At 32.7% G+C, this 14,213-nt stretch overlaps 1 long non-coding RNA gene and 1 pseudogene across 3 annotated transcripts; one reads left to right on the top strand and one right to left on the bottom strand.

The window, feature by feature from the left end:
* The first annotated feature begins 1,054 nt into the window (after positions 1-1,054).
* Positions 1,055-2,789, top strand: LOC110784808 (uncharacterized; annotated as a pseudogene).
* Positions 2,790-5,583: 2,794 nt separating this feature from the next.
* Positions 5,584-12,894, bottom strand: LOC110784794 (uncharacterized). Of its 3 annotated transcripts, none has more exons than XR_002532410.2 (7): positions 12,464-12,894; positions 12,276-12,353; positions 9,904-9,959; positions 9,587-9,800; positions 9,418-9,483; positions 9,252-9,320; positions 5,584-5,805 (listed from the first exon to the last, which is right to left on the bottom strand). It is a non-coding gene; the product is annotated as an uncharacterized lncRNA (long non-coding RNA). The 3 variants fall into 3 exon arrangements; XR_008918470.1 differs by having other exon boundaries at positions 5,584-5,789; positions 12,464-12,893; XR_008918471.1 differs by having other exon boundaries at positions 5,584-5,789; positions 9,587-9,666; positions 12,464-12,889.
* Between the last annotated feature and the right edge of the window lie 1,319 nt (positions 12,895-14,213).

The following is a 14,213-nucleotide window of genomic DNA, read 5'->3' as shown; positions in this document are numbered from 1 at the left end:
TTAAATATAGAATATGTACGTGCAAGTGCAAGTGCCTTACGAAGAATTGACATTGATTCCATAACACTTTTCCCTCAATTTCTCTCTTTCAAAATGATACATACAAATCCAAATTCTCATAGATAAGTAAGCGCCTTTTGTCGACTATAAGCAGAGGCGGACCCACCTTGCACATTGGGTAGACAAATGTCTACCCAAAATTTTAATTCAAAAACCGGTTTAATAGGCTGAGTTTAAAAAAAAAGAAAAAAAAAAGAAAAGTACAACACCAAGCTACGTTGCACGTGAACAAAAGAGAAGGATAAACTCCTCCTTCAAATTTGGGACCACATCATTTAAATTAATAAATAAAAATAGAAAAAGTAAAATATAATTTTTTTTTTATTTGCTTTTGCAGGCTACACACCAAAACGTGACCCTTTCTTCTTGTTTTACTCTTATTTTAGGGTTTAATTTCTTTTTTTCACCCAAAGGAAAAGGTAGTTTATTTGTTTGTTAGCCCACTTAGCTGCAATATGTATTATTACTTTTGCAGATTTCTGTAGCATGTAGGTCTGATCCCTACGGACCCTACCTGGCTAGCTAAACAGCCCGTAGGCATTCGAACAGTGGACCAGTGGTACAGGCGTAGACTGTGCAGTATACAAGGTATAACTCTCATCTGATATTATTTTATATTGTAATGGTTTATATTAAAGTTTTGTTATTACTTGCTTATATAATTACTCTGTAGACATTTATCTTGGTGTGTAATCTTGAAAATCTTAAAATTTATAAAATATCGGTGAATTGTTAGATTGATAAAATTGTATCTAAACATTGTATTTGTACATAGACACATAGTAAATAGTTAAAATGTTAAATTTGTATATTTTATACTGTTATTTTAAATTTGTTTAGTTCATACTTTTATTGTTGTTTATAGATTTATAGTTTACTATATAGAATTATACACATATATATAAAGTCGAATAACTTTAGACATATTATTAACTTTGTTTTTTATTCTGTTAATTATGCAAGGTTCAAAACTCGAAACCAATTAAAATTAAAGATGAGTGACCATAATGCCTCAAGAAAGAAGAACAAGGGAAAAAGTACATTAGATGCATATTTTCAGAAAAAAAGGAGAACACAAGATGATAACACATCATCTCCAATTGCTCCTCAAAACCAAAATGAGAATGAAGATTCTGCTTCTGCTCCACATACAACTGCTCCAATTAGAGAAAGAGTAAATCAATTTGATATCAATTCTCTCTCTTATGATCCTGGACAGAGGAAAAGAATTACCGATTATCATCACGATGATCAAGATGCAGTTCGAAGGGCATATATTCAAAGGAAAGTTATCCAACCACGTGATCATGACTTTCAACAAAGATTTGTTGGAGGTGGAATGCGTCGTTTTAATCCTGACTGGTATGATGCTTACAAAACTTGGCTTGAGTATAGTATTGCAAAAGAAGCTGCATATTGCTTTGTTTGTAATCTGTTTAGAGATGATATAGGTGTTGTGGATGGTGATGGACATGATGCTTTTGTTACAAAAGGTTTTAAAGGTTGGAATAGACCACGTGCTTTTTGTAAGCATGTCGGTACTATTAATAGTGTTCATAATAAGTGTATGGAGAAATACAATGCTCTAATTAATCCACAAGCATCCATTCAAAATGTTTTGTCTCCAGTAACTCCACAAGCTAGAAAGGATTATAGAACACGTTTGATTGCTTCACTTGATTGTTTGAGATACCTTTTACTTCAAGGTATGGCGATTCATGGTCATGATGAGAGTGAAAATTCTTTTAATCAGGGAAATTTTCGTGAACTTTTAAAGTGGTATGCTAAAAGGAAAAAAAAAGTTGCTAAAGTTGTGTTGAAAAATGCACCGGGAAATAATCAAATGATTTCTCCTTTGATTCAAAAAGACCTTGCTAATTCTTGTTCCAAAGAAACAATTAGAGTAATTATAGAGGAGTTGGGTGATGATTACTTTGGAATATTGGTTGATGAATCTCGTGATGTATCATGTAGAGAGCAAATGGCATTATGTCTGCGTTATGTCGATAAAAAAGGAGCAGTTGTGGAAAGATTTATTTGTGTTGTTCATGTTAAGGATACTACGTACTGCACTATCTCTTCGGGATGCAATTTATTCTGCACTTGCTGAGTATGCACTAAGCCCAACTAAAATTAGAGGGCAAGGTTATGATGGGGCTAGCAATATGAAGGGAGACTCTAATGGTCTCAAAACTTTGATTAAGAATGAAACAAAATCTGCATATTACATTCATTGTTTTGCACATCAACTCCATCTAACACTTGTTGCAGTTTCCAAAAAGAATTTTGATTGTGGTTGGTTATTTGAACTTCTCTCTACTATGTTAAATGTTGTTGGAGGCTCTTGTAAGCGTCAAGAAATGCTTAATGAATCTCAAACTCAATTAGTTGCAAAAGCATTTGAAGATGGTGAAATTGAAATTGGAAAAGGTTTGAATCAACAACTTGGATTGGGAAGACCGGGTGATACTCGTTGGGGATCTCATTATAAGTTATTGTTAAATGTAATTGTCTTGCATCCGGCGATATGTGAGGTACTAGACATGATTTTTGAAAATCCCCCTAATTCAGATGATCGTGCAAAAGCTGATCGTGTTGGTGCTGCACTTGTGTCATTCGACTTTATTTTCATGGTACATTTGATGAAGACGATATTTGGGGTGGCAAATCAATTGAATATTACACTGCAAAAAAAGACCAAGACATTGTTAACGCAGTATCACTTGTGAAATTGACTAAAGAACGACTACAACAAATGAGAGAAGATGGATGGGAATCTCTTTTGAATTCAGTGATCTCCTTTTGTGATAAAAGAGGCATCGGTGTTCCTAATATGGATGAAGAGTATGCTCATTTGGGAAGAAAAAAACGTGGTAATCAACAACATGTTACCAATCTTTATCATTTTCGAGTTCAAGTATTTTTGGCAATTATTGATCTACAACTTCAAGAACTTAATCATCGGTTTGACGAAGTAAGTATGGAGCTTCTTCTTTGTATGACATGTCTAAATCCTGCCAATTCATTATCTTCTTTTGACAAGTCAAAGTTACTTAAACTTGCTGAATTTTATCCTAATGAGTTTTCAAGTTTTGATTTGCTTTGTCTTGAGGATGAACTTGATAATTTTATTCATGATATGCAAAGAGATGGGAGATTTGAGGGTTTGAAAGATATTGGAGAACTATCCAAGAAACTTGTTTAGACAACGAAGGATGAGACATATCGTCTTATCTATTTGCTTATAAAGATGGTGTTGATTCTTCCTGTGGCAACTGCAACTGTAGAAAGGGCATTCTCCGCAATGACTATTGTGAAGATTAAGTTGAGGAATAGTATGGGAGATCAATTGCTAAATGATTGTCTAGTTACTTATATAGAGAAAGATGTCTTTCTACAAATAAGTGACGATGATATATTGAACCGCTTTCAGAATATGAGAACTCGGCGAGAATAACTGTAATTTTTATAAGAACAATAACTTTTTTTATGCATCTATTATAATTTATTTTATATGGGTTGAACTGTGAAATTGTCATTTTCGTTGTAAGGATTTTAATAAATTTTGTAGTTTTTATTTCTTTTAAAAGTGTCTACCCTGTTTCAAAATCCTGGATACGCCCCTGACTATAAGTAATGCTCATCATCCAGCTAATAAGAAGTACTCAGACTCGGTGCTCTGTACATCTCATATTATCATCTCATCTATATAAGCAATTAATTACATCAACAACTAATAGTAGATGCAAACTAAATAATTGATTGAAATGATATTTGTTAAAAGTGGCAGTACCTCTTGAAAAGTGTTGATAGAATATACATGAAAACTCAATATTGAGGAATTGATGAAGCAATACAACATGCACCAAATTAATACATCAATCATCATTTGATTCAAACCAACCAAAGCAAATTGCACCCAAGTCTCTGCACTTGAAGAAAACATAATATAGTAACATGTTTGAACTACGGAGTACATTTTGCTAGTGTCTCAATGTTCAGTTTAACTCAAAATGCTTCCATAATTTGAACTCATGAATTCAACTTCCAATCTATTTAAATTTATAGGTAATCTGTACATCTATACAAAGCACTTCGAAAGGAAAAGCATAGATGATTAGATGACATGTGTCACCCTATCTTTCATCCATGCATAATTTTATTTTATTTTTAACAATTTTTCCTTTTATTAGTCACCATTTAATTCATATATTCATTCAACCTCTTCCGCTCTATCTCCCTCTTTAACACTCAATATTAACATGACTACATGAATGTTAAATAAGAAGAATTTCATGGAAATGAGTGAGTATATATTGGAGTAATAACGCTCTATAATATATATGTGTCACGTACGTGTGCACATTTTAAAACTATTATTATGACATTTGACCTTTTTAATACTTCGTAATATCTTTGACATAGGGGTTTTCTACCATGGCAATCTTGAAAAATATTCTTTTCGGGATGGTTTAGGGGTCGTTTGATTCTAATAACCGTGAGAAGACAAAATGTTTTCAACAACATAAAAGAGATTAATAGAAATTAAGTGAATTCACTTACCAATGTGTATACAAAACCCCTATATTATGTACACGTACTCGATAAGCTTATAAAAAACATAGGATAGCACTATAAAATCACACCCTTTATAAAAAAAAATCTTGATCCTTCAATATAACTGAAAATCATCATTTGTTTTTGTCATTAGGCTTCTGTTACTCATTTGAATAATTTCTATCAAGTTATTACCAACATATGAAATTTTTCTTTTTCTATAAAAAAAAGTGAATAGAAATCAGGATAATTTTCTTTCAAGACTATATCCTAACGTATCTAATAAGAAAATTAGAGATCGACTAGGGTGTGTACATCTTGGTTCAATTAAGTATCAATTTTACATCTATACGGTTTATAATCCTCTTTTTTTCACTACAAAAAAACACGACTCATAGTGACGCTTTTTTGGTCGAAAAGTGGCGCTAAAAAGCGTCGCAATTTTCTATAATGACGCTTCACAAAAGCGTCATTATATTTTGGACCACTATATAATGACGCTTTTAGTAGCCACAAAGCTCAAATTTTGTGACGCTCTTTTTAGCCACTTCTTCAATATAAGGACGCTTTTAATGGTTGATTTTTGTCGGGCTACATGTGAGCCAAATCGATTGTGATGCAACAAAGCGTCACAATTTACCTCCCCATATTTCCCAACAAAACAATTATGATGCAAAAAAACGTCACAATTTACCTCCCCAATATTTCCTACCAAAACCCTTTTGATGCAAAAAAGCGTCACAATTTACCTCCCATGTTTTTTTAATGCTTGAATTAATAATTATGTTGAAACTAATTAAGAAGAATCAAATATATGAAATTAAATAATATATCTGATCATAATCACACTTACTTTTCTAATCAATTAAATTACAAGTCGATATATATATAGCTATAAATTAAAATAACTACATAATTTGAAAACACACTTAATTTAATTAAAAAACATCCATGTGCATAGTTGCATTGTCCAATAATCAAAATAGCAATAGATTATAGATCCGTACATCAAATTTTTGAACTATTAAATCACACTAGAAATAAAAATAACTTCTTAGGATTATCCAACTAACGTAACATTTGTTCTTGTAACATAAAAAATGGTTGTTCCTAAATCCCCTATGATTGAGACCGGAGCTTCAATGTCTTGATCTAATTGTTATCTTTTCCACCTGAATCATCGTTAATCTTCACATAAGAAAATATGTCATATATATGCAATATAAGAAACATTATAACACTATTTTCTTTGAGGAGATAATTTCATAAAAAAATCAGACATATATACGAAAAGTATAATATTTCCAAAAGGTTATAATATAATAAGTTAAATAAGTAATAATTCCATCCTTCAATAACAAGACAGATCTGAGTAGATCAACAATAGATAGAAGCCAAAGTAAGAACAAAACAATAACAGTCAAGAATAACAGAAGCCTGAAACATTGATTTGGAACACATTAGAGACACTAAGCACACCATAAGCAACAAAGCAGAACCCGCAGAACAGTAGCAGATCAGGGGAAGAACCGGAAGAACAGAAGCAGAATAAAATGCGCAGATCAGAATAAGCAGGCAGAACCATAGCAGAACAGAACAACAAGCAACAAAAGCAGTCTGCAACAGGTATAACAACAAAGAAAACAACAGCAATAACACTTTCCTACAACTGAAAATAATTAAGAAAAGAAATTGATTTTTCTTATTCTGAACTCATCACGATATTTATTGATAACAAGGTTAGTGGACCTATACATAGTCAAAAGAAGCTTAGCAAAGTTCTTTGAAGCTATACATTATCAAAATATTGCTTGTGAGTTGTGACTACTAAGCGAAGCGGCATGTCGAACCAAATCTACAAAAACCTGTTGGTTTCCCCTTCACGCATCCATTGATTCATGCAGTGTAGTAATCTGAAGTATATACATGCCAAAACAACACTCTCTCAACTCTCAAGTCTAGGTTTGAGACAAAGAGAAGGCTCTATCAATTCTCACTCTATTATTCTCCTCTTCTACTACTGAGTGTTCAAATACTCGAGGTAGAGCATAGCCGTGTCCAAATTGTAGTCTCACTTAATAATTCCACATTTGTACATTTCTATTTACCTCTATGTTCCTGCAGTAGCAGCACTCACAGCAGCAGCAACAACGACGACGAAGACGGTTACGGACTTACGGCTACCCCTTTCCTTTTTGTCCTGTATCTGTACGCTTCTTCTTTCTTTCAGATCTGTTAATTTCTCCTATCTGTCTTCCTATTGAGCATGAATGTGTGCCTTTTTAATTTACTCTGTAGTTTAACCTAACATTTTCTCTTAATTATCCCTCTTTTTTACATTTAAATATAAATTTATTTTCCCTTGGCCTCTCTTCCTCAAGTGAACATCAAAAATCTCCAGCAAATTTAATAAACCAATATGGTTGTTTACTTGAACATTCTAGATTACATCTACAGTAACTACTTTTTTTTCTTAGTTGCTTCTACCAATACACTATTATTTTTAATTACAGGAACAAGGTGTAAACAATGAATCAGAATCCGGCAATGGAGGTGTATTATACCAACAACACCAGCTCTGCTTCTGCCTCTCGCTATCCTAATCCCTATCAACCTGGCTTCTGCTAATTTCATGGGCTTTTTTTTATCCACATCCTAATAATGTTTACCCTCATCTTTCAATGCCTAATCACCAGGTTCTTTTTTTTTTTTTTTTTATTTTTTTTTATCACTTTTGATGTATGTACGAACAATTCAATACATAGATATAAATATTATGAACACGGATGTCATATAAAACATATTCTTTCTTTATTCAAAACATTTATCCATTTCTAAAACATTTCAGCCATTGCTTTCTTATTCGTTCACAAACATTCGTCATAAGACATGCCTTGAACTTTTTTTTTGATAATTAAGTGAGAGATGTGTATTACTAACTCCATCAGAGAAACAAGATAAAACTGCCTGCAAAAAGCAGGTCAAGACATACAAGACAGGCTAACAAGCCAAATCAGAAATGGAAAACCTCCTATAAACCATACAACCAATTTCTATCACTTTGAGATATTCTCTTTGGTAAGATATTATGAATTCTTGTTTTTATAGTGTCTTGTATATGTTGTACACAGGAGAAACTAAGTCACCTTCTGCAACTAAATAGCCTCATTCCTTGATTTTCAAAAGACATGCCTTTAATTAAATTGATGTCTATTTATCCCCAAAGAAGTAAGAAACCTTTAGTAAAAGCTTTTTAGCAAAGGAAACCTAAAAATTAAACTTAGTAATTCAAGCCTTACCAAAGCACTATAATGTAAAAATGGTATTCAAAATTATAGTGGGAGAACATCTCCGTACGAAACAAAGTATTTATGATTCTATCAAAAGCTGCAGCCGACAATAAATTTCCAAGGGTTATCACACATAATTTCATCAAATTCCACATTCATTCTTTTCTTTAACCACTTGCAAACCCTGAAAAACAGAAAATCTAAAATGCTGGTCTAATATGATTACCCAAATTGGCATAAAGAAAGCTCTAAAATTCGAAATTCGATTAGATTTTATGTTTGATTAGCTAAAAATTCGATTAGATTTTGAGGTAAAAAATCTAAAGCAGAAACTTTACTAATCGAATTTTGCATTCAGTTTTAACTTTGTTTTTATTTTTACTAGATTATGAGTTGTGACTATTGTCAGAGAAAAGATGTTTGAGTTGAATGTCGAATGGGGTGTTCCTCTTACTGAAGAACATGAAAGGTATATACTTAATTATTACTTGATGTCTTTTTTACCTATTATTATATACGGATACTAAAACTGAACATCACCTTAGCAAATTCACCAAATGCCCTCCACTTTTTAACAAATACACAAGATGTCTTTTTTACCTATTATTGTATACGGATTTTATGTTTGATTAGTAAAGTTTTTGTTTTCTTTGTCAGGTCCAGTACCACCTCCACGTCAGAAGAGAGAAAAGAGAAAGATATTTTCAACCAATACAAACAACTAAGACTTAGTTGTTAGCTCACTGGTTATGCAATTTTAGAAATAACAAGAAGATATATTGTTCATTAAATTGAGCTTTTTATTTCCTTCATATGTTTTTCTGTCTTGATCATCTTCAGTAGCAGGTAAAGTAGGGTTAGAGCATGTGCACAACTAAAGGGTTAGATGAATTGATTTTGACAAGCTGGAAATAATGACTTTTCATTTTTTTAGATCATCCAGGACTTTATCTATAGTCAACACTTAATTCTCTAGAGTCTTCATCTGCTCACTCCCCTGCCATATCCCATCTTCATCTGTTTTGACAAAGTTGTTATTATATCCCTGCCATATTCTACACGTAAGATTTGAGGGCGCAAGCTTCATACATGAGCTTGAATTGTTCATGTGGGGGGGGGGGGGGGGTGCAGCTATGTGGAGACAAGAAAGAACTCAATAATTCTATGTTACATGACTCCAAAGATAAAAAATTCAAGCAAACTCAGAAATTATTTTCAGATTATACTTTCTAAAGGAATAAGGACTTTACTCTTTTAATCAGATTATCAGATATGTTTTAACGCATAAAGAAAATTACTGATACTATAGCTTAGATATATGGCTAAAAGACTTGGGTAACTAACCTAGTGTTTCTCTTCAGAACTTTTCAGTCTTTCCCCACACTCCTTTACTTCCTGGAAACCTTTATGTAACTGCAAGTAATCCCGTGTTATAATGAAATAAACCTGTAATCTTCACATGCCCAATTCGACATTGAAAAATGTTCTAATCATCCAAGTATATATATACCTTAGTCAGCCGTATTTGACGTGCTGAAGATTGGTCTTTAGCGGAAATCAATAAATCCTCCAGTTTCTGATACACCATAAAGTTCCAGTAAAGTTCCAGTAATCCAATTTAATACACCAAAACAACGATCTGATTATGCTAAATAAGAAAGACGGAGAGATTTGAATACCAAGGATCTTTTCTCCATATCAGCTACTAGTTCGTTTCTTCTCTTTTAACTTCAGCCCCATCTCATATTTCTGATCACTTCTGAGTTTTGATAGATATTACAGTCCAATGTACAAAACATATAGTTCAGTTTTGAGGAACAATTTGCTACAAGCTTCCAACAAGTAGTTGATCAATGCAGATCAGAAGACTAAAACTGGAAGACTAGACTAGCACTGCTCAAGCAATAAAGGAATAGGACCGACTTATCAGCAACGATATTAAGCATGAAAGTTCAGCTGTATAGTTAGAAAATTATGAGAGTGTCCATGAAGTTACCATCTGGAAAGATGTAGGATTTGTTGAGTGTTGGACGTTCATATATAAGGAGAAAACTGGAACAGAAAGATACATCATCAGGTCTTTCTCAAAAGTGGAACCCTTCAACATACATAAAGTAGCAGTAAACACAGAAAAAGGGATAACACTATAGGCACAAAAATGCAATATCATGTAGGCTGCAAAAGGAACTGCAATAAGTCGAAACCAGATCCAATAACAAAAATATCCTCACCCAGATTGGTCAAGTTATACAGGATACACCAGATTTTCGGATCAGCAGGTAAGATTTAGGAAACAATATTATGTGGCTATAATTATTACAAAATAAGGCAGAATAAAAATAATTATTTTTTGGAAGGGAGTAGTTGATTGTTATAGAGTCTGTTTCCAAGGAAATTAGAAATATTGTAAAAACTATAACTACACATGTATAAAAAAAATGTGAGGGTGACCGGGTATGGTTTGACAATTTGTAATCTTTGAGAGTCGGTTTAGGCATTGTTAAGGCCTATCCGCCTATGGTATGTGATTTTAAACTAGAGAATCATAAAGAAAGACTTTTTCAACCTTATAATACTTTTAGAATCTTTGATTGAAGTTCAATCAGCTTCTAAACATGCTTTCCATTGTCACACAAAATTTTCATAGATTTAGATTAATTAACCATCTATTTTCATCCTCTAAAATATCCCATCTTTATTTCATTATCTTCAGTAAATAAGGAGTACATCCTCTAGACAATGTTAATGGCTTCAGTGAGTTTCAACTGAAGTGGGATCACTGTCACTTAGACCTGGAAGCTCATGTCACACATCGGACGTGGCTTTCAACTGTCAGTGTACGACAACTAGTAATAATATTCAATAATTTTGGTGTAAAATGAAGTGTAAATCTCCATACTCATGTTGCAATGTAAGGGATTCAACATGGGGACTTAAGGTGAAATCAAGAGTTTAGCAACAAAGTTTATTCATTTTCCCAGCAAGGCGGCAATATGATCAAATAACCAATCAAGACACGGTCAAAAAAGTAATGACTCTACATGAAAGTTTATGTAACAATAACATTAATACAATATGAAAGGCCTATCCCCCTCTCTCTCCCTGCCTCTCAGTCTGCCCCTTCCTCTAAAGTGTTATGCTGCTTGAATATGAAACTTATCTAGATCAATTAGAGACCGTTCTTTTTCATATCCAGATAAGTTGTGTGTTCATTCGAATGACATGCTTATCAAGATTGCAATTTATAGTGTTGTTTTAAAAAAATATGAGCCATAAAATCTGAAATTTGTCATGATAAAACTCACGCTTGTGCACCCCTAAGACTTATGGAGTCCTTTCACAGAGCACTCAAGTCTTTGTAGTTGAATCCTAATTAACTTCATGTTCATACCTGCTGTAATCTGTTTAGTGTTGGTTAAATCATGTTTATTCTTTTCTCATGATGGTTTGTGTTTAAATCAGCAATAAGTTAAGGTCTCAGTATGTACAAACCTGTTTAGCTTAGGTGTCTCAGTGTGTCTAACTGATGAACAAGGATTCAGACCTGGTCAGTGATCTTAGTGTGTGCAGACCTGCTTAGCTTAGGTGTCCCAGTTAGGTGTCCCACTGATGAACAAGGATTCAGAATAGTGATTTAAGTGTGTGTAGACCTGTTGATCTTAGGTGTCTCATTTAAGGTCCGAACCTTATTTGCCTCTTTTTAAATTCTAAGCTACAAGAGCTTCACATGCTTATAATTACCGTGCATAGTTATATGTAAACAACTTCAACCAAAATTTGGGTATCAATAAATTTTTCCTAAACATGCTAGACACTCAAGGAAAAAACAAATTCCAGGTTACTCTCTACACGGTAACTTCATACATTGTTACCTGCTTAATTGAACTTCATATTCTTACATTATACTCATCATTGACTGTTCTAGTAGAAACCTATCCAAGTTCCTTTTACCAGCCTAGACTACAAAGCTATAGTTTGTGATACACTGCATCGACTCAATATGCTCATTGAACATCAAGAAATTAAAGTTCCATTTCTTCATCAAAATCAAGTGAGTCTTAGACAACAAATTCATAATCAATTCGCATAACTAGAAGAACTGAAATCCCAAATTTACAGTATACACTAACTCAATTCACTATGGAAGTTCACAACAAACACGAACAAATTGCAGAATTTTTAATTAGAATATGTTTCCCCTTAAAATTTAACGGTCCAAAAAAATTTGTAGAATTCTTGAGTCCATGGTTTTCATAAAATATCCCCTTCCTTAGCCCCATACTTCCATTGACACCTCTCCCCTAAAATTCAATTGCAAAAAGTAATTGTAAAATTAACTTGAAATGCGGTATAACATCAAGAACATACCGGCGAAATTTGCAGCGATGGCTCTGTTATGGGGCGGCGATAGCTCTGTTATGGCACTGCGATGGCTCCGTTACTGCGCTGTGATTGGGTTCGAACGAATTGTTGGATATTGCAATTACGAAATCAAATCGTGAAATCCAAAGAACCTTGTAATTAAGGATGAAATTAGGGTGAAGAGTAACAATTACCTTGCAATTACAGGCTTCTCCAGATTTCCATTTGTACTTGAAAGAATGAGAGAATTAAAATCGAGTAGATAATTTAATGAGAATATCTGGGAAATTTTTGAGCATTTTCTGGGATTTTGTGTTGAAAAATAGAGGGAGCAGCGAGTCTGTTGTTTGAGAGTGGAGACGGTTGGGAATTTCGTGGGTGCCGTGTAGCAGGGAGTTATCTCTGAAATTTTCAAATGAGCGGGAGTAACACGTGTTATAAAATATGTTTATTTTGGTATATTGTGATTTTTTTAATGGTCAATATTTGTTTAGACATCTAAAAGCGTCAATATATACATTTTTAGTTTTCCTGACCAGAAAAATATTGTGACCCTTCATAAAAACGTCATAGTAAAAGCGTCAATATATACTCCATTTTCTTGTAGTGGTTTGGGGTCGTTTGGAGGCGCGCGGGTCCAAAATCACTAATGATGAGAGTGTATAAACCAAATTCCTAATCCTATTTTCAAATACGATTATAATTAGGAGATTATAGCCCTATAAGAGAATAAAAAAAACAATGGAGACAAAAAAAACAAATAGCTGCTAAATAGCGGAAGTGACATTTTCACACCCACCATCATAAAGCTCAGGAAACTTAACACATCTTTGCGGAGAATCGATTACAATCTTGCGGTGAATTGATTCAAATCAAAAGTCAATTTGTTGTTGAGAATTAATCGAATTAAACAAAATTTGGTTGTGGAGAATCGATTCAAAATTGAATTGAAATGAGGGATGGAAAAAGATGATTCATTTTCTTGAAACCCTAGCATGAAAATAAATTTAAAACATGCATTAAAACTCGGAAAATCAATACTTTTATATAATCTAATTTTTTTTTGTTAAATACTACAATTAAAAATCATAATAATCATAATAATTAAATATCCTGATATATATATTTATAATTAAAAAAATAGTCTTTATTTTTATATGAAAACTAATAAAGGAATTTAAATAGAGAAGAAGGGAAGAAGAAAAAACAAATCGGCCGATCACAAGGACTCGGCGACGGCGACAATTGGTGAGCGGCGGCGGCGGTTGGGCGGCATGGTTGGGCTGCTGCTCGGCCTAGCTAGGCGTGCAGATGGATGAAGAGGGGAGGGGAAGACGTTGAAAGAGACGAGAGAGAGAAGAAAAATATTATAATTAGGGCTTATGAATATTTGTGAACAATTTTGAAGGTGAATTATTATATTTATAGACTTTGGGTTTCATTAACTTATGGAAAAGACTCTTGATTCCTTATTTTAAAATTAAAAGACATGACTTCTAATTCTAATTTAAATTTGCGTTTTAAATTTGTTTCTTCTTCAAAAATAGAAATAATTCGCCTAATTTTTTTAAAAAATATTTTCTTCCCAAAATAGAAACAAGAATTTCTAATAAAATAAAATATATTTAAATAAGCATTTAAATGTAAATCTAATTTCACTTAAAAATACTTTATAAATATAATAAATATATTTATAATTTAATAAAAATACGTGGTATTACATAAGTAATGACAAATAAATGTTTACTAAAAAAATCATATCTTGTTGTAATTTTTGCATATTTTCTATAATTTATATGTTTTGTATGAGTCATTACTTACACTCAAAAAGTAATAACAAGAGTGCTTATCTAGCAACAAAAATATATTGACAAAATTTACTAAAATAGTAATTTAATAATTAGAAATAACACATTATATTTATAACCAAAACTATAAATTATA

The sequence above is a fragment of the Spinacia oleracea genome, chromosome 4, assembly GCF_020520425.1.
Source record: "Spinacia oleracea cultivar Varoflay chromosome 4, BTI_SOV_V1, whole genome shotgun sequence".
Classification (NCBI taxonomy): domain Eukaryota; kingdom Viridiplantae; phylum Streptophyta; class Magnoliopsida; order Caryophyllales; family Amaranthaceae; genus Spinacia; species Spinacia oleracea.
This window is presented reverse-complemented; position numbering and strand designations above follow the sequence as displayed.